The sequence below is a fragment of the Cherax quadricarinatus genome, chromosome 48 (genome assembly GCF_038502225.1).
Source record: "Cherax quadricarinatus isolate ZL_2023a chromosome 48, ASM3850222v1, whole genome shotgun sequence".
Classification (NCBI taxonomy): domain Eukaryota; kingdom Metazoa; phylum Arthropoda; class Malacostraca; order Decapoda; family Parastacidae; genus Cherax; species Cherax quadricarinatus.
Window position 1 is genome coordinate 30,578,351 of NC_091339.1, and position 24,603 is coordinate 30,602,953.

General features: G+C 44.8%; 1 protein-coding gene across 1 annotated transcript in view; it reads right to left on the reverse strand.

The window, feature by feature from the left end:
- Positions 1–24,603, reverse strand: part of LOC128704703 (uncharacterized) — a 136,214-nt gene that overhangs the window by 100,269 nt on the left and 11,342 nt on the right. The window lies entirely within an intron of this gene.

Consider the following 24,603-nt stretch of genomic DNA (forward strand, 5'->3'; position numbering starts at 1 on the left):
TGGACCAGGTGTTTCAGTTCCCTCGGTGCCCTGGTGATGGACAAGGTGCTTCAGTTCCCTCGGTGCCCTGGTGATGGACCAGGTGCTTCAGTTCCCTCGGTGCCTTGGTGATGGACCAGGTGCTTCAGTTCCCTCGGTGCCCTGGTGATGGACCAGGTGCTTCAGTTCTCTCGGTGCCCTGGTGATGGACGAGGCTCTTCAGCTCCCTCAGTGCCCTTGTGATGGACCAGGTGCTTCAGTTCCCTCGGTGCCCTGGTGATGGACAAGGTGCTTCAGTTCCCTCGGTGCCCTGGTGATGGACCAGGTGCTTCAGTTCCCTCGGTGCCCTGGTGATGGACCATAAGAACATAAGAACATAAGAAAGTAGGAACACTGCAGCAGGCCTGTTGGCCCATACTAGGCAGGTCCTTTACAATTCATCCCACTAACAAACATTTGACCAACCCAATTTTCAATGCCACCCAAGAAACAAGCTCCGATGTGCAAGTCCCTCTCAAATCCAACCCCTCCCACTCATGTACTTATCCAACTTAAATTTGAAACTACCCAAAGTCCTAGCCTCAATAACTCAACTAGGTAGACTGTTCCACTCATCAACTACCCTATTTCCAAACCCAGTTCCTCTGAAACTTCTAAATTATTAACAAGGGATTCATTGTTTGCCAGAACTAGGTCAAGCAGGTTATTTCCCCTTGTAGGTTCTGTCACAAACTGCTTCAAAAAACAATCCTGAACTACTTCTAAGAAATCGTATGATTCTAAATTCCCAGTCAAGAAATTCCAATCAATATGACTAAAGTTAAAGTCTCCTAGAATTACTACATTATCGTGCCTTGTGGCCCTAACAATTTCCTCCCATAGTAGTCTCCCTTGGTCCCTATCTAAATTTGGGGGACGGTATATCACACCTAAAATTAATTTTTCATGCCCCTCTGAAAATTCTATCCAAACAGACTCTGTATAAACCATACCCCCGGCCGGGATTGAACCCGCGGTCATAGAGTCTCAAAACTCCAGCCCGTCGCGCTAGCCACTAGACCAGCTAGCCACAATAATATTCATCCAACTAGGTATATTTCTACACCATAGGAAAGTTAGCACAGGCACCTCTGTGACCACAAATGCAAGTTTTTACAGACGAATCTCCAGCTAGCGTGGCCGTGACGAACTCTAGCTCAAGTCCCTTCACTGCCGTCAACATGACTTAAGAAATCGTAATGACACGATTGCAAATAAACCATACCCCCGGCCGGGATTGAACCCGCGGTCATAGAGTCTCAAAACTCCAGCCCGTCGCGCTAGCCACTAGACCAGCTAGCCACAATAAGATTCATCCAACTAGGTATATTTCTACACCATAGGAAAGTTAGCACAGGCACCTCTGTGACCACAAATGCAAGTTTTTACAGACGAATCTCCAGCTAGCGTGGCCGTGACGAACTCTAGCTCAAGTCCCTTCACTGCCGTCAACATGACTTAAGAAATCGTAATGACACGATTGCAAATAAACCATACCCCCGGCCGGGATTGAACCCGCGGTCATAGAGTCTCAAAACTCCAGCCCGTCGCGCTAGCCACTAGACCAGCTAGCCACAATAAGATTCATCCAACTAGGTATATTTCTACACCATAGGAAAGTTAGCACAGGCACCTCTGTGACCACAAATGCTAGCTGGTCTAGTGGCTAGCGCGACGGGCTGGAGTTTTGAGACTCTATGACCGCGGGTTCAATCCCGGCCGGGGGTATGGTTTATTTGCAATCGTGTCATTACGATTTCTTAAGTCATGTTGACGGCAGTGAAGGGACTTGAGCTAGAGTTCGTCACGGCCACGCTAGCTGGAGATTCGTCTGTAAAAACTTGCATTTGTGGTCACAGAGGTGCCTGTGCTAACTTTCCTATGGTGTAGAAATATACCTAGTTGGATGAATCTTATTGTGGCTAGCTGGTCTAGTGGCTAGCGCGACGGGCTGGAGTTTTGAGACTCTATGACCGCGGGTTCAATCCCGGCCGGGGGTATGGTTTATTTGCAATCGTGTCATTACGATTTCTTAAGTCATGTTGACGGCAGTGAAGGGACTTGAGCTAGAGTTCGTCACGGCCACGCTAGCTGGAGATTCGTCTGTAAAAACTTGCATTTGTGGTCACAGAGGTGCCTGTGCTAACTTTCCTATGGTGTAGAAATATACCTAGTTGGATGAATCTTATTGTGGCTAGCTGGTCTAGTGGCTAGCGCGACGGGCTGGAGTTTTGAGACTCTATGACCGCGGGTTCAATCCCGGCCGGGGGTATGGTTTATTTGCAATCGTGTCATTACGATTTCTTAAGTCAAGTCAGACTCTGTATGTGTTACTTCAGACTTAATACCCGTTTTTATGCAACAGTTCAAGCGATCTCGGACATACAATGCCACCCCACCCCCCTTCCCGATACTTCTATCTACTTGGAACAATTTAAAACTCTGAATGTGACATTCTGCAAGCTATAAACCTTGGTAATAAATACCGACAAGTTGGTTTAGAAAGACACGTAAGCAAACACTATAACATATTTATTAGAAAACGTTTCGGTCCTGGGACCTTGATCACTTCTAACATACAGAGGTAGAAAGACATTATATATATAGGCGGAGAGTGAGATGTGACGCACGTGACCTGAGGAATGTCATAAGAACATAAGAATGGAGGAACACTGTAGAAGGCCTACTGGCCCATGCGAGGCAGGTCCTTATCAAAACAACCTCTGCCTATGATGAGGACCAGTAGACGATGAAATCATGTGACTCCTGTGTTGTTGGGTTGGTGCTGCTTAAGTATCATGTATGCCAATGTTTTTGAAATTTTGTAGTTTCCAGTGTTGCGTTCTATAGTGTCGGTGACGGTGATTAGTGAGGCTTCTAGGCACCGTCGGCGTCTGAGGTCTGGTTCGGTGAGAACGAGTTGTGCCTCGTTCCAGTTCATCAAATGCCCCGTGGAGTCTCTGTGGAGGACACAGGCGTACCTTACATCGTCTCTGTTAGAGGCATTTCGATGCTCATTCAGGCGGACTGCAAGATCTCTGCCTGTCTCGCCTACATATTTCTTGGGACAGAACCCACAGGGGATAGTGTAGACGCCTGCTGTAGAAGTTAGAGGTGTGGGGCTGCGTTTAGTAGTGAGGTCTTTGATAGAGGATGTGTTTATGGTGGAAACGTTGATGTTACTCATAGCAAGTGCCCGGCGAGTATTCGTGGCAACATCGCCACATGGGAGTACTATGAACTGTTTAGGGGGCTGTTCCATGGGCGGTTTGTTGAGGATAGCTTGTGCCTTGAGTCTGCAATCTCGGATGAAGAAAGATGGGAACTGAAGACGTGTAAAGGCTTGTGTTATGTAAGTGCATTCTTCTTCTAGAAAACAAGGGCTGGAGATGCGAAGAGCTCTCAAGAAGAAGCCAATGAGGACTCCTCTCTTAGTGCGGGTATCTTGGTGTGAATAAAAGTGTATAAGATCGTCCTTGTTGGTAGGTTTTCTATACACTTTGAAGAGAAGTTTGTCACTGTCGGGAGATCTGCACAGTAGAACGTCGAGGAAAGGAAGTTTGCCATCATTTTCGAGTTCAAGTGTAAACTTTATTGATGGTTCAACTGCATTGATCTTGTTGAGAAGGGCCTGGATATTGAGACGTCTTGGATAGAAAACCAATATATCATCAACGTATCTTAGCCAGGTAACGGTGTTGGGAATGAGGGTGCTGAATTTCTCTGTCTCCAAGTTTTCCATGAAGAGGTTGGCAAGCACAGCACTGAGCGGGCTGCCCATTGCCATCCCAAAGCATTGTTTGTAACAGTTGTCCTGATACTTGAAGAAGTTGAAATTAACACACAGTTCCACTAGATTGATGAAATCTAGAAGAGGTAAAGGGAGGTCGTGGTTTTCAGTGAGCCTCTGTCTCAGAATGTTGATTGCAGCGTCAGTAGGAACGTTGGTAAAGAGGGCTGTGACATCGAAGGAAGCCATGCTTTTGTTTTTGACATTCAGGTTGGAAATTCGGGAGAGAAGGTCACCTGAATGTTTGAGGTGGGCTTGACTGATAGTGCCCAGAAGCGCTGAAAGGTATTTGGCAAGGTGGCCGGCTAGTCTGTGTGGTGCACTCCCTATGCCCGAAGTGATAGGCCGTAGTGGGATGCCAGGTTTGTGTGTCTTAGGAAGGCCATACAGGCGTGCTGGTTTCGGTTGACCTGGTAAAAGTTTAAGTAGTTTTTTGCCTTGTTCTGATTTTCGTAAGATGCTACGAGCCTTTTGAAGGAAAGTCTGGGTACTTTGATGTAGCACTGATTCCGATACAGGCTGGTATGTGTTGGCATCGTTGAGAAGATTTAAGACTTTATTGTTGTAGTCGACAGTGTTGAGTAACACCACACCACCTCCTTTGTCAGCGGTTGTAATGACGATATCATCGTTGTTGGCCAAGTTCCTGAGTGCTTGGATGTATCTTCTGGGAATGACCGGGAATGACTGGGAATGACCTGCCTCGCATGGGCCAGTAGGCCTTCTACAGTGTTCCTCCATTCTTATGTTCTTATGACATTCCTCAGGTCACGTGCGTCACATCTCACTCTCCGCCTATATATATAATGTCTTTCTACCTCTGTATGTTAGAAGTGATCAAGGTCCCAGGACCGAAACGTTTTCTAATAAATATGTTATAGTGTTTGCTTACGTGTCTTTCTAAACCAACTTGTCGGTATTTATTACCAAGGTTTATACCATCTTGTCTGACACTGCAACACACTATGGACATAGCATACAGAGAATACCTTTCTCTCCTACTCAAAGCTAATAGTCTTCGGAACCGACACATCTTCCTAGAAGACTGTATTGCTGAGATGGTGATACCACGGTCCACTCCTCGACAACTGACCACATCTAGACACCCTTTCTCTCCTGCTGTTTACGCCTACCTTAGAGAAAGCTCTGATGAACTGCGACATGCTCAGAAGGAGGCCTCATTACGTGCCGCTCAGATTCGTGCTTCACTTCCTACTCCTGACAGAAGGACTGCAGAATATATACTCAGCCAAGTTACCACTGCCAACATCCAACAGAAATTGAAGCTATCACGAAAACTACAAGACCTGTGTTCCCACAGCAAATGGAGCGAAATGGGACGACCAGAAATCATAAATAACTTATCTTCCTATACACTAACCGTCACCGAGACAGAAGCCCTCAGCCTAGGGCTCAAGTTTACTACTGGCATCAACAAGAAACATAATCTGGTGGATATGGTAACCAAGAACCAACCTTTTGGAGACTCCGAGTTTCAAAAGGGCTTTGTCCAAGGAATCATCACTGCTGCAGCTACTGAGCCTTCAAGACCGGTCATTCCCAGAAGATACATCCAAGCACTCAGGAACTTGGCCAACAACGATGATATCGTCATTACAACCGCTGACAAAGGAGGTGGTGTGGTGTTACTCAACACTGTCGACTACAACAATAAAGTCTTAAATCTTCTCAACGATGCCAACACATACCAGCCTGTATCGGAATCAGTGCTACTTCAAAGTACCCAGACTTTCCTTCAAAAGGCTCGTAGCATCTTACGAAAATCAGAACAAGGCAAAAAACTACTTAAACTTTTACCAGGTCAACCGAAACCAGCACGCCTGTATGGCCTTCCTAAGACACACAAACCTGGCATCCCACTACGGCCTATCACTTCGGGCATAGGGAGTGCACCACACAGACTAGCCGGCCACCTTGCCAAATACCTTTCAGCGCTTCTGGGCACTATCAGTCAAGCCCACCTCAAACATTCAGGTGACCTTCTCTCCCGAATTTCCAACCTGAATGTCAAAAACAAAAGCATGGCTTCCTTCGATGTCACAGCCCTCTTTACCAACGTTCCTACTGACGCTGCAATCAACATTCTGAGACAGAGGCTCACTGAAAACCACGACCTCCCTTTACCTCTTCTAGATTTCATCAATCTAGTGGAACTGTGTGTTAATTTCAACTTCTTCAAGTATCAGGACAACTGTTACAAACAATGCTTTGGGATGGCAATGGGCAGCCCGCTCAGTGCTGTGCTTGCCAACCTCTTCATGGAAAACTTGGAGACAGAGAAATTCAGCACCCTCATTCCCAACACCGTTACCTGGCTAAGATACGTTGATGATATATTGGTTTTCTATCCAAGACGTCTCAATATCCAGGCCCTTCTCAACAAGATCAATGCAGTTGAACCATCAATAAAGTTTACACTTGAACTCGAAAATGATGGCAAACTTCCTTTCCTCGACGTTCTACTGTGCAGATCTCCCGACAGTGACAAACTTCTCTTCAAAGTGTATAGAAAACCTACCAACAAGGACGATCTTATACACTTTTATTCACACCAAGATACCCGCACTAAGAGAGGAGTCCTCATTGGCTTCTTCTTGAGAGCTCTTCGCATCTCCAGCCCTTGTTTTCTAGAAGAAGAATGCACTTACATAACACAAGCCTTTACACGTCTTCAGTTCCCATCTTTCTTCATCCGAGATTGCAGACTCAAGGCACAAGCTATCCTCAACAAACCGCCCATGGAACAGCCCCCTAAACAGTTCATAGTACTCCCATGTGGCGATGTTGCCACGAATACTCGCCGGGCACTTGCTATGAGTAACATCAACGTTTCCACCATAAACACATCCTCTATCAAAGACCTCACTACTAAACGCAGCCCCACACCTCTAACTTCTACAGCAGGCGTCTACACTATCCCCTGTGGGTTCTGTCCCAAGAAATATGTAGGCGAGACAGGCAGAGATCTTGCAGTCCGCCTGAATGAGCATCGAAATGCCTCTAACAGAGACGATGTAAGGTACGCCTGTGTCCTCCACAGAGACTCCACGGGGCATTTGATGAACTGGAACGAGGCACAACTCGTTCTCACCGAACCAGACCTCAGACGCCGACGGTGCCTAGAAGCCTCACTAATCACCGTCACCGACACTATAGAACGCAACACTGGAAACTACAAAATTTCAAAAACATTGGCATACATGATACTTAAGCAGCACCAACCCAACAACGCAGGAGTCACATGATTTCATCGTCTACTGGTCCTCATCATAGGCAGAGGTTGTTTTGATAAGGACCTGCCTCGCATGGGCCAGTAGGCCTTCTACAGTGTTCCTCCATTCTTATGTTCTTATGACATTCCTCAGGTCACGTGCGTCACATCTCACTCTCCGCCTATATATATAATGTCTTTCTACCTCTGTATGTTAGAAGTGATCAAGGTCCCAGGACCGAAACGTTTTCTAATAAATATGTTATAGTGTTTGCTTACGTGTCTTTCTAAACCAACAATGTTTTTACCTTCCTTGGCGTCGTCCGTCGTGATGCTCCGAGTAGTCGACTCACATTCGCCAGATAGCATTACACCACTTGTAGAATTCGTCAAGACGTTTTCGATGGTCTTCGTTGGGGTTTCTAGGGATGTCTTACTCACGTCTGCCAATGCTTCTTTTGTGCTCGTTGTGGCATTCCCAGTAGAACACTCACATTCTTCAGGTAGCACCGAGAATGAGTTGGAAGTTTCCACGGTAGTCTTCTGGTTTCTCGTTGTTTCTGCCTCTCCAACCGTTTTCTTGATCTTCAGCTTGGTTCCATGTTGCCCGGCCACTGACCAAGCTCCCCTCTTAACCTGGGGACTCACAACAGAGGGATTACTACGAATCCTCTTGTTCTCCTCCGTTAATCGCCGTATCTCCATCTTAGCAACTCTGAGCTCTTCTCTCAGCTGCTTGTAAAGTTGCTCAAGAGAGGGCATCCTGGTACAGATTCACAGAGAGCACACAAACAGGTCTTCACAGAGCTAAGTACACGTCACCACTGGTGCTTCAGTTCCCTCGGTGCCCTGGTGATGGACCAGGTGCTTCAGTTCCCTCGGTGCCCTGGTGATGGACCAGGTACTTCAGCTCCCTCAGTACCCTCTTTAATAGTGCCCTGGTTATCAAAGCTTTTTCCATGGATTGAGTAGAAGGTGGGCTGGGCAGGTGGTTTTGTTTGTGGGTCTGGGTTTGAGGGAGACCTGCCTAGTGTGGGCCGGTTGGCTTGCTGCAGTGTTCCTTGTATCTGTATTCTATGAGTGAGAGGGGATGGACTTTAGCGGGACTTGCACATTGATAGGAGGGGGGGGAGGGTTGTCGGGGCTTGTTGCTTGGGTGGCTCTGGGGATGGGTTGTACAAATATTTTTGTTAATGGGTTGGTTCTGACATGCACCTGCCAAGTATGGGCCAGTAGGCCTTTTGCAGTTTTCCTCATTTCTTGTGTTCTTCTTATATTCTTAACAATCTTCCCAGTGGGGTGATGGAGGCTGAGACCTTGGGTGGCTTTGGGAAGGGATTGGACAAATATTTGAGCGGGAGGGGCTGGGTTTGATTAGTGTCGTTGGGTACGGGAGTTAATTCTTGGGTAGCTTTGGGTAGAGGTCGTTTTGTGTAAGAAAGGTATAAAATACCGACAATATGAAAGTTAAGACACATGTGCAACATCTGGATATCTTTATTGTAGACGTTTCGCCATCCAGTGGCTTTATCAATACAGATTCTAGGACATAATAGGAAGACAGTAGAACTATATACAAAAGATGAGGTAATCAGTCCCTCGGCCTTGGAGTTAGTGTTCACAGCATCGTGGTGGAGGAGAATCTGGAGCAAAGGCAAGAAGACTGACGTTTATATAGGCGTCAGTGGAAGGGACGGGCAGCAGACGAGGGCAGTCACTGGTAGGCGGGATCCCCCAGTGGAAGTAGGTCCTTCCCAAAGAGATGGGTTAGTTGCAGCAGCCGTGAAGAAGGTCTTGTAGATGTCCTCTGAACCAAGATTCCATGATGTTGCAGTGCCTGACAAGTTGTGTAAGAAAGGTATAAAATACCGACAATATGAAAGTTAAGACACATGTGCAACATCTGGATATCTTTATTGTAGACGTTTCGCCATCCAGTGGCTTTATCAATACAGATTCTAGGACATAATAGGAAGACAGTAGAACTATATACAAAAGATGAGGTAATCAGTCCCTCGGCCTTGGAGTTAGTGTTCACAGCATCGTGGTGGAGGAGAATCTGGAGCAAAGGCAAGAAGACTGACGTTTATATAGGCGTCAGTGGAAGGGACGGGCAGCAGACGAGGGCAGTCACTGGTAGGCGGGATCCCCCAGTGGAAGTAGGTCCTTCCCAAAGAGATGGGCTAGTTGCAGCAGCCGTGAAGAAGGTCTTGTAGATGTCCTCTGAACCAAGATTCCATGATGTTGCAGTGTCTGACAAGTTGTGTAAGAAAGGTATAAAATACCGACAATATGAAAGTTAAGACACATGTGCAACATCTGGATATCTTTATTGTAGACGTTTCGCCATCCAGTGGCTTTATCAATACAGATTCTAGGACATAATAGGAAGACAGTAGAACTATATACAAAAGATGAGGTAATCAGTCCCTCGGCCTTGGAGTTAGTGTTCACAGCATCGTGGAATGGAATCTTGGTTCAGAGGACATCTACAAGACCTTCTTCACGGCTGCTGCAACTAACCCATCTCTTTGGGAAGGACCTACTTCCACTGGGGGATCCCGCCTACCAGTGACTGCCCTCGTCTGCTGCCCGTCCCTTCCACTGACGCCTATATAAACGTCAGTCTTCTTGCCTTTGCTCCAGATTCTCCTCCACCACGATGCTGTGAACACTAACTCCAAGGCCGAGGGACTGATTACCTCATCTTTTGTATATAGTTCTACTGTCTTCCTATTATGTCCTAGAATCTGTATTGATAAAGCCACTGGATGGCGAAACGTCTACAATAAAGATATCCAGATGTTGCACATGTGTCTTAACTTTCATATTGTCGGTATTTTATACCTTTCTTACACAACTTGTCAGACACTGCAACATCATGGAATCTTGGTTCAGAGGACATCTACAAGACCTTCTTCACGGCTGCTGCAACTAACCCATCTCTTTGGGAAGGACCTACTTCCACTGGGGGATCCCGCCTACCAGTGACTGCCCTCGTCTGCTGCCCGTCCCTTCCACTGACGCCTATATAAACGTCAGTCTTCTTGCCTTTGCTCCAGATTCTCCTCCACCACGATGCTGTGAACACTAACTCCAAGGCCGAGGGACTGATTACCTCATCTTTTGTATATAGTTCTACTGTCTTCCTATTATGTCCTAGAATCTGTATTGATAAAGCCACTGGATGGCGAAACGTCTACAATAAAGATATCCAGATGTTGCACATGTGTCTTAACTTTCATATTGTCGGTATTTTATACCTTTCTTACACAACTTGTCAGACACTGCAACATCATGGAATCTTGGTTCAGAGGACATCTACAAGACCTTCTTCACGGCTGCTGCAACTAACCCATCTCTTTGGGAAGGACCTACTTCCACTGGGGGATCCCGCCTACCAGTGACTGCCCTCGTCTGCTGCCCGTCCCTTCCACTGACGCCTATATAAACGTCAGTCTTCTTGCCTTTGCTCCAGATTCTCCTCCACCACGATGCTGTGAACACTAACTCCAAGGCCGAGGGACTGATTACCTCATCTTTTGTATATAGTTCTACTGTCTTCCTATTATGTCCTAGAATCTGTATTGATAAAGCCACTGGATGGCGAAACGTCTACAATAAAGATATCCAGATGTTGCACATGTGTCTTAACTTTCATATTGTCGGTATTTTATACCTTTCTTACACAACTTGTCAGACACTGCAACATCATGGAATCTTGGTTCAGAGGACATCTACAAGACCTTCTTCACGGCTGCTGCAACTAACCCATCTCTTTGGGAAGGACCTACTTCCACTGGGGGATCCCGCCTACCAGTGACTGCCCTCGTCTGCTGCCCGTCCCTTCCACTGACGCCTATATAAACGTCAGTCTTCTTGCCTTTGCTCCAGATTCTCCTCCACCACGATGCTGTGAACACTAACTCCAAGGCCGAGGGACTGATTACCTCATCTTTTGTATATAGTTCTACTGTCTTCCTATTATGTCCTAGAATCTGTATTGATAAAGCCACTGGATGGCGAAACGTCTACAATAAAGATATCCAGATGTTGCAAATGTGTCTCAACTTTCACAGAGGTCGTTTTGATAAGGACCTGCCTTGTATGGGCCAGTAGGCCTTCTGCAGTGTTCCTCCATTCTTATGTTCTTATGTTCTTAAGTCAGGCAGCATCGTGGGTCACGTCATAAGGTGACGTCAGCAGACATTGAGAGGTGACGTCCTGGAATGACGTCGTGATGGATGTCATGGGGTGACATCGCGAGGTGACATCAGGCAGATATCCAGGGCGACATCAGGCGACGATGACGTCATGGGTGATGCGGGCAGCAGGCCACAGCAAGTAGCTTGGTAAGCCATGTGGCTTGCGGCACGTGTGAACGACATGACGGAAGGCATAGACTCTGAGGTGTCCCTGTTTGCAGATGACGTGAAGTTGATGAGAAGAATTCACTCGATCGAAGACCAGGCAGAACTACAAAGGGATCTGGACAGGCTGCAAACCTGGTCCAGCAATTGACTCCTGGAGTTCAATCCCACCAAGTGCAAAGTCATGAAGATTGGGGAAGGGCAAAGAAGACTGCAGACGGAGTACAGTCTAGGGGGCCAGAGACTACAAACCTCACTCAAGGAAAAAAGATCTTGGGGTGAGTATAACACCAGGCACATCTCCTGAAGCGCACATCAACCAAATAACTGCTGCAGCATATGGGCGCCTAGCAAACCTCAGAACAGCATTCCGACATCTTAATAAGGAATCATTCAGGACCCTGTACACCGTGTACGTTAGGCCCATATTGGAGTATGCGGCACCAGTTTGGAACCCACACCTAGCCAAGCACGTAAAGAAACTAGAGAAAGTGCAAAGGTTTGCAACAAGACTAGTCCCAGAGCTAAGAGGTATGTCCTACGAGGAGAGGTTAAGGGAAATCAACCTGACGACACTGGAGGACAGGAGAGATAGGGGGGACATGATAACGACATACAAAATACTGAGAGGAATTGACAAGGTGGACAAAGACAGGATGTTCCAGAGATTGGACACAGTAACAAGGGGACACAGTTGGAAGCTGAAGACACAGATGAATCACAGGGATGTTAGGAAGTATTTCTTCAGCCACAGAGTAGTCAGTAAGTGGAATAGTTTGGGTAGCGATGTAGTGGAGGCAGGATCCATACATAGCTTTAAGCAGAGGTATGATAAAGCTCACGGCTCAGGGAGAGTGACCTAGTAGCGACCAGTGAAGACGCGGGGCCAGGAGCTCGGATTCGACCCCCGCAACCTCAACTAGGTGAGTACTAGGTGAGTACACCCCACGTGGGTTGCTCCACGTGGCTTCGTTCACACGTGGCTTCGTGATCCACTTGGCTTCAAGTGACCTCTGGCAAAGAATTCACACTGAATTCACAGAAAAACAGCAGAGGGAGTGAGAGCATTGTGGTGGAGAGTGAGGTGGTAGGAGCATGGGGTGAGGGTGGGTATGTGAAGTGAGGAACTCAGGCGCTTCCTTCTCTCCCACCCACAACCACAGGGAGAAACACCCACAGTAGACACAGGAAACACCACAAACTCACCTCTGATTTGCTGAAATAGCTGTGCTGGGCTGAAAACAATAGCAGAACCATTCAGGTGATGCTGTACACTTGACTTGAGAACAGCTTGGGGTGCTGTGAAGCTCCAGGTGATGCCGCTCGTATTTCCCAAATAAATTCAGCAAATTTCGGCTAGAATATGCTTGTACCTGTGTCTGGATGCTGAGACTTGCAGACACAGCATCAGGATAACTCATTGAGAGAGAGAAGTTTCTTGTGTAGGCTGATGAAATGAAGACAACTTCATTGCCCTTCCTTCCCTCTCTCCGTGCAAACAAACTTGCTGCGAGCGCTACTGTCACCAATTATAATAGGTTAGTTGTGTGTGTTTTCAAGGCAGCGACAAATGATAAAGGTTTCAGAGACTTCCTTCTTTATTTGCAGAGATTGTGGGTACACAGGCAGTGTGTTTAGTTGTCCTGGCCCAGGAGAGCCATGCCCAGCGAGGGAGAGAGGGGTAGGCTTTGATGACTGTAGGTTTGATTGGCACCGAGTGAGAGGCAGGTCTGGGCATACCCACCGAGAGACCTGTCCTCTGGTGGGAACTTTGAGAACTAGGTATGTAAGCTTACAGTCTACAGTCGTGCTTCTTGATCAATAAATTAATTGGAAGCAGATGAAAGCAGCATACCAGAGTGCAGTCACATAACCTCTTTCCTGCATCACTGTGTCTTGCAATATGAGTGGTAATGAAATGAGAGGAATTTACTCTCTTACCATAGGAGGAAAATTTACAAGAAAACCCTGTATCACTTTCTGTATTCTATTCTATTTGATTCGCCGGTAATCCCGGCCCGGGTCTCTTCCATTTTGGTGACCCGGCAGTGTATCACTTTGTTTCCAAACTGAGACTATCGTAAAACACTGGATAAATCTTAAGTTATGAAATTTGATATCTTGTATTGCATTCTGTTGCAGTGTTCAGCAAGGAAGAGAAATAACACTGAATTCAGCATGTCCTTTATAAGGAAGGTGTGCAGGGCAAAGCCACAGCAGGGGTGAGTAGATTGCTTTGAAATCTGTCAGAGAAAACTTGCTTAATGCCAAAGAATAATAGTGATCTACGGATTTTCGTTCCTCAGTGGCAGTCTCAAAAATTCGTGGTAGAACTATTGTGAAATTACTGTTAAATAAAAAGGACAAATCTTGAGGAATACAGTGTGCCAGTGTGAGTGTTGCAAATTTCCAGACTGAGTGGAAAATGTGTGACATTCCTCAAACTACACTTTAACCTCTATCAAGTCACCATTACCTGTCGTACATGGTGCATTTAACACTATATCTCACAATACAATGAGTAAGGTAGGTTTCAATCTCACTTGTTAAACGGAGAAACTGCAGTGTTTGGTGATGCAAGGCGATTGAAACCATCCTATAGACGGCAGTGAGGTGTGGGCTTTTGAGCCCAAAAAAGTAAGAACTCATCATTTCAGCAGTAACATGACATGTTGATATAATGCTCCTTTGGGGAAATTATATTAATACTACTACTACTACTACTACTACTACTACTACTACTACTACTACTACTACTACTACTACTACTACTACTACTACTACTACTACTACTACTAATAATAATAATAATAATAATAATAATAATAATAGTAATAATAATAATAATACTAGTAATAATAATAATAATAATAATAATAATAATAATAATAATAATAATAATAATAATAATAATATCTTTATTTACTACAAGTACATGTACATGGTATATAGGCCTAGCTGACATCAATGACATACTTCTATATAGAAAGCTCTTTGTTATGCTCCGCATGTCGGGCAAATTAGGTCAGTGTCCCAGGATGTGACCCACACTAGTCAACTAACACCCAGGTACCCATTTTACTGATATTCTTACAATAATTTAATTTCCCACAGCCCTAAGAATTGGGGTTTGACAGCTACTCAAGACAACGCCTTTGGGGGTAGCTGTGAAGACATTCAACTCACATTCAAGCTAAGTAGATACATTACAGTCCTTACTCATTATTACATACTACAATTCACTACAAGTGGTCATACTCGAACTGGATAGTAGCCACATAGTGACCCAAAAACTTGTAATACAGTGTACAAGTACATACGAACCGAAGATCCTTCGGGAAACGTAGTAAAAACTGTAGTTTTTATAAATAAATGAGTCACTGCTCTCAATTAAAGAGAATGGTGAGCTAAGCTAAGCTGTCTCACTAGTTTTAGAAAACAGAAGCACACTGACTCTTGTGCCTCTCAAAGAAATCGAGAGTGGGGTCACCCACTAGTCACCTGTCCCCCACTGTCACTCAAGAAAAGGAGCACCCAGCAGGGCTGGCGCACCCGCTCTCGCTCCGCTATCAAGCACTTTCTCAGTGCAGACCAGATGTGATCTGTGTCTGCCCACAGTCTTTGTAGTGTTTATAGACATAAATTCTTATATATATATTTAAAGAAGTTTATATTAAGCTTAAGCTTCTGTATACATTAACATTGACATTTATATATGTATAATGAATATATATGTGTAATGTATGTATAACATCTTAAAAAACACAGACAGCAGTATCCTAAGCTGATGCAGCATCAACAGCCCAGAACATCAAGGTCCAGCCATGTGTACCCTGTACTCTTCAAGGTCAAGGCTGGTGTCATTGTGTCAGTAGTGATGCTGACACAATTATTGCTGACGTGATCATATCACTGTGGTGAAGTTTTTATAAACACTCTAAGTGTGGTGCTAGGATTTATTCTAGAAAAAGATGGCATCTGTGGAAAATTACATTAACTTGGATGTAACTCATAATGTACATACCAGTAAATGGTAACAAAAATAATTATTATTTATCAAAGTTACATAGGCAAGTAGGAATTTTTGGACACCTAGGTAGCAAAAAAATGTCCCCCTTCGATACCTACAACTGTCATATCCACAAGTTGCTCTAGACCTATATTATTTGCAAATGAAATGTACATCACCAGGAATTCTGGTAAAGATTATTATAAATTTGTGGACTGTATATTAAAATTAATAAATGATTACATATACATATTCACATGACAGAAGGAGAATTTATAATCATAACACTCACCAATTTGTCTGGAGATTATTGTGTATCATACTCAAAAAGCCCCCCTGTCTACATTTATGATGATAATACTGGCCAGAACTATAAACATAAGCATAGACATCTTATCTGAGGTTCCTGGAGCTGTCTTGTCCATCTGCTTAATGCTCAAGTTATGCAGGACTGCACATCCAACAATTTTGGCTTCTATTTGAGAGGTTTTAAGCCCAATATAACCCCTAGAGTGACGAAAATTAAGCACAGTACATTAGCATGCCTGTACCACATTCAAAAAAACAATGGCGAGTCTGGTTCCAACAATGCTTCTCCCCGTTGCTAGTTCCATTTTTCATTTACAAATTAATTTTTATTAAATGCAATGTATTACACTAATTTTCATAAAAAAACACACTGGATTTTTTTGGAAAATACATTATTTTCTATACTGCGGCCGGGCGAAGTTCGTTGCTATACGGCTCAAATTACTCCTTCCTTTAAGAGTCGATTCCAGCCGGTTCTGGCTTGAGTGGCTGTTCTCCTAGTAGGTCTTACTACAATTTCATTTTCCTGCATCACTTGGTCAGCGTTATCTTCAATATCACTCGCGTCACTTTCCCTTAGATTTTCATTTACGTTTGATTGAATACCATTTAAAATTCCAAGGGAATCAATTTATTAATTGTGCATAAACTTTCCTGGCCATGACACAACACTTTGACATTCCTGACAACACCTTGTGCATCTGGGTACAATGTCAATACTTTGCCCAAAGGCCAAAATGTTCGATGTTGTTCAGTATCAATTAACACAATGTCACCTGGTTGGATGTTCTGTCGATTTACTGCCTCTACCGCACCATAAAAGTGTTCACGTAGTGTAAGTAGATATTCCTTATGCCACACATTAGACCATTTTAAATTTATCACACAACACTGCCGCATCATTGTAATCTTCACTTCCTTCTGGATTATCTCTATAGACAAGAGCAGCTTCCAATTTCCTTCCACATATTAGGTGAGAAGGTGTTAATACATCTGCATCAGGTGTATCACTCATGTACGAGAGAGACCTATTATTTATACGATTCTCCGCCTCTACTAACACTGCACGGAATTCTTCCAAATTAATACTCTTCCAGTGTAGTACTTTATGTAGACACCTCTTCACTGTGCCTATCAGTCTTTCGTACAGCCATCCCCCCCCCTGCCAAGGGGCTCTAGGAGTAATAAATTTCCAGGTACACCCTCGTTGGGTTAACAGAGATTGAACCTCATTACTATTATTCAATTCTATGAAGTGTTGAGCACCTGCTACAAAATTTGTGGCATTATCCGAAATCATCAACCTCAGACAGGATCTCCTAGCTGCAAATTTTTGAAACAGCTGTATAAACTGTTCTGCAGACAAGTCCTGTGCCACTTCTAAATGAACTGCCCTAGTAGCAGTACAGGTGAACAAACATACATACACTTTCAGTGGAACACCATCTTAAGTACCTGTTAAAATGATTGAACCACTATAGTCTACACCTGTTACATCAAATGGTTTCACTAATTGTACACGCTCCTTTGGCAATGGTGGAGGACCTGGGTACATATAGGATCTGGCATCCACACGGCGACATATTACACAAGATTTAATAACCCTTTTTACACTTTGCCGTCCTTGTGGAATCCAGAAAGTTTCCCTAATACAATTTAAGGTATCTTGTACCCCACCATGCATTACATTTTTATGGGCATTTAAAACAATTAAATTTGTTAGTTTTGGGCAGTAAGATAGGGTGTTTAGCATAATCGCCCAGTTCAGCATTTTGTAACTTACCTCTGCACCTGATTACATTGTTCTCTAAATACAGCCCCTATTTCTCAATTATGGAACCTTTCACAATTTTTCTTTCCATCATCAATTTAATCTCATTTCCATAGAATTCTTCTTGTACCCTCTTTATTCAGTATTCAAGAGGATGTGAAAACTTATATGAGATATTCATTTTGTTTAGAAATTTAAACACCAACTTAGTTACATTGATTAGTTTGGGTAAAGAAGAATACTTATTTATATCAATGGCTAAGGAAGGACAAACTATTGGAGCGGTGGTCACAGTAATTTCAACAGGAGCAATATTCACCTTTTGTACAGACCAATTAGCTTTATTTACCAACCAGCTCGGCCCTTTAAACCATGATACAGCATTTACAAATTTAGCATAAGGTAAACCTCGAGACAAGAAATCAGCTGGATTCTCCACACCAGGTATATGATTAAATGTTAACATATGCTGACCCAAACTATTATACTTCTCTTGCATCTGATAAATTTCAGTGACTCTGTTTTGTACGTACACAATTTTACTTTTTTTTTTTTTTTTTTTTTTTTTTTTGCCGGTATTCTCCCGGCCCGGGTCTTTTCCAACTTTTTTTACTGTTTCCATTATGAATCCATTGTAAGGATACCTCATTATCAGACCAAATTACAGTGTTGCTAATATTTATCTCCTGCAACTTATTTCTTATATAATTAGCTAATTTGACACCTACATAAATGGCTGTTAATTCCAACTGAGGTAAGGTATGTGATTGTTAACACAAACAGCAATGATAACACTATCAACAATATTTTCACCTTCAGCATTGTTAACACCAACAATATTAACACCAACAACAGTGCTAACACCTATAGAGTGTTAAAAGCAACAACAATGTTAACACTAACAACAATAATGATAACATCCATGAAAATGTTAACACCAACAACAATGTTAACACAAAAATGTTAACACCAACAACAATGTTAACACAAACTTCAATGTTGACAAACAACAATGTTAACACGAACAACAATTTTAACAACAATGGTAATATCAGTAACAATATTAATACTAGCAAAAATGTTAACACCAGCAACAATGTTAATAACAAAAGCAATATTAAAACCAACAGCAGTGTTAAGACCAACAGCAATGTTAACACCAACAGTAATGTTAACACCTACAAGAATGTTAGCAAAAATAACAATGTTAACACCAATAATGCTAATCCCAACAACAATGTTAACACCAACAACAATGATAACAGAAACGAGAATGTTTTCACCTATATCATTGTTAACAACACCAACAATGTTAACATCAAGAAAAATGGTAACACCAGCAACAATTTTAACACCAACAACAATGATAACACCAATAAAAATGTTAACACTGACAACAATGTTAACACTTCAACAATTATGCTAATAACAACAGGTGAGTTCTCACCCAGCTGTTGGTAAGGGTGGACGCAGAGCGAGCGGCTGGTGCCCTCTGGTGTCTGTTTTGAGAATTTTTATTTTCTCAAGATGGCGGAGAACAGGCGAAGAGTCAACACTGTATGTTTGGAATTGTTGAAATGAGCAATATACCAGGACACCGCTGACGTCATTCTGCCTCTTGTAATAAGAGATACGTATGGGATCCCAAGTGAGGATTTATATGGGATTTCCTTGAATGGCAACGCAAAAATTTTTGTAAAATTTGTATCGTCTGCTGCTTATGTGAGAGCTGTGGACACCTTTCAAGAAAAACGGATTGTCATCAACACTGATCTTGAGGTGTGCCTGCGTGATGTCTCGGCGTGTTATACGTGGGTTCGTCTATGTAATATACCCTTTGAGGCAGACGAGGTGGGCATTCGTCGGACATTTGGGTGCTATGGCACCATACAAGCTGTCAATGTAGGGCGTTTGTCCCATGGCATTTATGCTGGCATGCTCGAGGGATCTTTCTCGATGAAAATAACACTGAGACATCCAATTCCCTCGTTTGTCATGTTGGAGGATTTTCGGACGCAGGTCTACGTAACCTACCCAGTGTGATGTAGTCCAGCTGGGCTTGTGAGGTCTCTGGGGAGACCTAATTTAACCAATTATATGGTCACACCTTGCCTTGGCAAACGTCTGTAGCCACGCCCACGTCTCAGGTCTTTTGTTCTTGACCTAGGCGTCAGGTCGTACACGTGGTTGTGGAGGGTGCTTGGACCACCATAAAAGCCCAAGGAAGAGCATGATCAGGAGATTCGAGCGGAGCTGCTGCTGGGGTGCAGAGCTCCTGGGCAGAGATTCGAGCGGAGCTGCTGCTGGGGTGCAGAGCTCCTGAGCAGAGACTTCGAGCGGAGCTGCTGCTGGGGTGCAGGGCTCGGGAGAAGGCTGCTGAAGTCTCTGGAGGAGACTGTTGGAGGCATTGGGCAGAGTACTGGCTTGGCGCATTACTTGTGCTGTATAGGTCTTGGGACCTGTGGCTTAGTTCCTGTAGTGAACTGTCCTCTGTGCTATATTTGTATTATGTATCATTTTGTCTTCGTATTGTAATAGATTTAAGGGATTAGGATTAAAATAGTCTAATAACTAGGACAAATTGTCCTAGTTCTCAGATATTTTAAATTGGGGGAGAAAGGGGGATGTGATGTAGTCCAGCTGGGCTTGTGAGGTCTCTGGGGAGACCTAATTTAACCAATTATATGGTCACACCTTGCCTTGGCAAACGTCTGTAGCCATGCCCACGTCTCAGGTCTTTTGTTCTTGACGCCTCAGACCTAGGCGTCAGGTCGTACACGTGGTTGTGGAGGGTGCTTGGACCACCATAAAAGCCCAAGGAAGAGCATGATCAGGAGATTCGAGCGGAGCTGCTGCTGGGGTGCAGAGCTCCTGGGCAGAGATTCGAGTGGAGCTGCTGCTGGGGTGCAGAGCTCCTGAGCAGAGACTTCGAGCGGAGCTGCTGCTGGGGTGCAGGGCTCGGGAGAAGGCTGCTGAAGTCTCTGGAGGAGACTGTTGGAGGCATTGGGCAGAGTACTGGCTTGGCGCATTACTCGTGCTGTATAGGTCTTGGGACCTGTGGCTTAGTTCCTGTAGTGAACTGTCCTCTGTGCTATATTTGTAAGTTATATTCATTTTCGTCAAGTTGATTGTGTTCCCTGTCTCACTGCTTATGTGTACCACCCCATTTATCTAAACCCCAATGATGTACTCCTGTTCCCAAATATATTATGGTACAAGGACTTAATAATAAACTGTGTTTGAGTAGAATAGTAATATTCACTGTCCCCGTTATTTTCTCCATTTATTTATGTTTAGTTAAAGTAGTGAGAGGGTGAGCAGTGTGGAGTGGTGGGTAGAGTAATGAGAGGTGAAGTTGTAGTCACCAGTGACCTCACATTACCTACCTACCTCCGCATACCTCACTCCTACCACCTCGCCTGTCCCCTACCTACTGACTCCCTCCGCTTACCCCCATATTCCCTTAATCATTACCCCCTACATGACACCAGGGCATGTTCGGACATGCCGACTGTGTGGTGTAATGGGTCATATAGCAGCTACTAGTGAGCAACGACGAGGGAGAAAATGGTTGGACCTGACAGACACTACGTCCAAAGAAGCAATGGTGGAGGATGAGTTGGCCCATCGGAGGCCCACCGGCGTCAGAGATCGAGGCGATTGGGCGTGTCGACTGCGCGTCGCCTCCTGTGGGAGAGGAGGCACACACGCAATTGGTGTTGCCCAATTTTGAGGACATACAGAGGATCCTCAACAGCCCGGCGACAGTGGTTTTACCGCCTACATTGGCGGCGTCGCCTGTGGTCGACCATGGTCTAGCGGGATGTGTGGGCGATGAGGAATGGCTTACAGCTTGTACGACAGTGGTGGTGACGGATGTCGAGGTGCATAGGGAGGATGGTGAAGGGCTTTTGGATTATGAGGGAGTGCCACATAAGAGGCCCAGTACACCGGTGGAGGACGATGTCTTAACACAGGGGCAAAGGTCTTGTAAAATGGTGTGGGCTGACTTAGCCAAGGGCGGTAAGGGACTTCCCTTAGAGAAGTCGAGTGGGAGTGTGAGGAAGATGGTCAGGTGCAGCACTGGCAAGTCCAAGTCAGGATTAAAGGTGACAGGAAAACTCAATGAGAAAATGTAACCTGAGAGTTCAAGTGTATAACGATGAATGTTAACGGCCTCAGAGCAGAGGTCAAGAGGCGTTGGGTAGAGGTATTGCTCAGACGTTCGGATGTCCATGTTTTTTTTTTATCCAAGAACACAATTTTCGGTGTGGTAGTGAATTACGTGTGCAAGGGTATAAGTGTTATGCGGGGAATTCGGATAATCTCAAGGGTGGGGTAGTGATAGGCATAAGGGAGACCAGCCCTTTTACGCTTGTAGCGTGGGAGTGGGGCGGAGGAGACCGGGTCGTGCGTGTGGTGGGTTCATGGGGGAACATTCAGGTGGGTTTCGTGGGAGTATATATGCCAGCGACATCAAATCGACGAGTAAAGGAGAATTTTGTACGTGATGTTTTGGTTTATTTTCTCAGAGGTCTACCCTTAGTTTCTGTCATAGCTGGCGATTGGAATTGTGTGATCCGGGAAAAAGATGTCGAACCGCGCGGTGGGGGGTGTAATTTAGGGGTTTTACTGGAGGTTCTGAAGGCGATTGGCATAGTGGATGTTGTGGGTAGCGACGGGTGGAACATGGACCACACTTTTTGTAGGAGGGGTTACGCCGCGCGGCTGGACAGGGTTTATGTCACTAGCTTAATCCGTAGTGGCAGGGTTGATTGTGTTGATCTGGGTTTCTCAGACCACCATGGTGTTCTGGTAACTCTCGAGTGGGAGGGTGTTATACATGTTTTTTCTAGTTATTGGAAATTAAATGTTAATTTGTTGCAAGGAGTAGATGCTTTGGAAGCTTTCAGGTTATGGTGGGTTGAATTCTGGAATGAAGGAAATGGGATAGAGGATGTTGTAGTGGTGGCATTCAAAGGCAAAAAATGCAATACAGGGTTTTTATAGGTTAGGGAAGGAGGAGGTGTGTTATAGATATGGGAGGCAAAAGTATTTAGAGGGACAGCTGTGGGATTGTTATGGTGCAGGTGGGAGGTATGACCTCGCGGAAATAGAGTGCCTTCGTAGTCAATTACGGGAAATTCAAAATGATAATTTTCAGGCTTTGAGGGTGCGAGTGGGGATTGAGGAGGTGCTTTGTGGGGATAAACCCTCTGTTGGGGTTCTGCGTAGTTTCAGAATGAGATGTATGGCGACAACAGTATTGTTAGTAGTGGTCGGTGATGACTTGGGTGGTTATCGTAAAGGACAAAGGCTAATTACTACTGAGAGCATAGGGACCTATGCAGATCAATGGTTTGAGAGAAAATGGAAGGGTAGGGAGGGGAATCGAGAGGTGAGGGAAGCTTCACTGCGTGGCATAGTGGCGAATTTGAGAGACGTGGATCGAGAGGATATGGAGGGTTGTATATCAGAGGAGGAGGTTTACAAGGCTGTTCAGGGACTGGCACTGAGAAAATCGCCTGGTTGGGATGGGATACCAGGTGAGTTCTATGTAGTTCATTGGGAACTGTTAAAACACATATTGGTTAGACTTTACAATTCAATGAAAATTAGAGGTAGAATGGGCGGTGAAGCTGGGTTGGGTGTTTTAGTGTTGGTACCAAAGGCCGAGGTCCGTGAATCTTTGGAGGCATATAGGCCCATCATGTTGATGGGGGCGGATTACAAGATTTTTGCACGTATTTTGGCAAACCGGATGAAACAAGTTTTGGACAAGGTAATATGGGAAGGGCAATATGGAATTCCTGGACGATCTATGAGAGATGGTCATCGACGCCTCAAAAGTTTTGTGAAGGATTGTAGTGGAGGTGGAGTCGTAGGATTAGATTGGGAAAAGACTTTTGACAATATGGATAGGGAAACATTATTTGCAATATTACTGAAGCAGGGTTTCGAGGAAGAAATAGTAGCAAGGGTGCGTACCTTATATACGGAGGCACAGGTACGAGTCCAGGTCAATGGGAGGTTGGGGTCCGCGATAGGCATAGGGTGGGGGCTGCGGCAAGGGTGTCCCCTCTCTCAGCTTTTGTTTGCCTGTTTGCAGGACCCCTTTTATAGATTGGTAATGGGCGGGGTAGGGGGGGAGGATTGTGTGCAGTAGGGATTTTAGGTTATGTGGATGATACCACCATCTTGGTGCATAGTAGGTTTGGCATTCGTAAATAAGGTTATAAGGTTGTTTAGTGATGCATCTTCCATGTACATTAATAGAGAAAAATCTAAACTTTTGGAGGTGGGGTCCTGGGTGGGGGGGGGGCGTTAGGTACGGAGTATGGGTGGAGAACCGTTGAGTGGATAAAGATCTGCGGTGTGTATTTTTCATTGATGAACAGGCGGCACGTGCATTTAATTCGTCCATTGTAGTAGCAGCCACAATTCGTAGGATGGCGGGATGGAGACCGGGTGATGTAACATTACACCAAAGAGTAATAGTTGTCAATGTACTGGTGTACAGTAAATTATGGTTTGTTTCAGCGGTCTATCCAATGATGACGGACGATGTGTTGCGGTTACAGAGGAAGGTTTTGGATTTCATATGGGGTTACTGTAGGCATTGGTTAGGGAAGGACATCGTTATGATGCATGTAGCTAAGGGAGGTTTGGGGCTAATACCATTACACAGTCGCCTAAGGAGCATATACGTATGACAGGAATACTTGACAAGGGGTGGGGTCAGGGGAGTGAGGGTTGATGCGGTGATGAGGGAGGTTCGACGATGGTGGGTGGGGAAAGACCTCACAAGGTGTGAAGGGATGTTACAGCACTTATTGGTGGTGCAAAACCCTATGAGAGTTAGGGCAGGTAAATTAGACGATATAGGTATAACATCGGGAGAGGTCATTGGTGATGAGGTTTTCCCAGGATATCATTGGAAGACTATATGGCAGGGGTTCAAGAAATTGCGCTTACAACCACGGGTTAGGGAAACTGGTTACTGCTTCCTCCACGGGATTTTGGCATCCAAGGCACAATTGTACGTTATGGGAATGACCCAGGATCAGACCTGTGCGTGTGCGGGTGGCCGGAAACGGCGTCTTA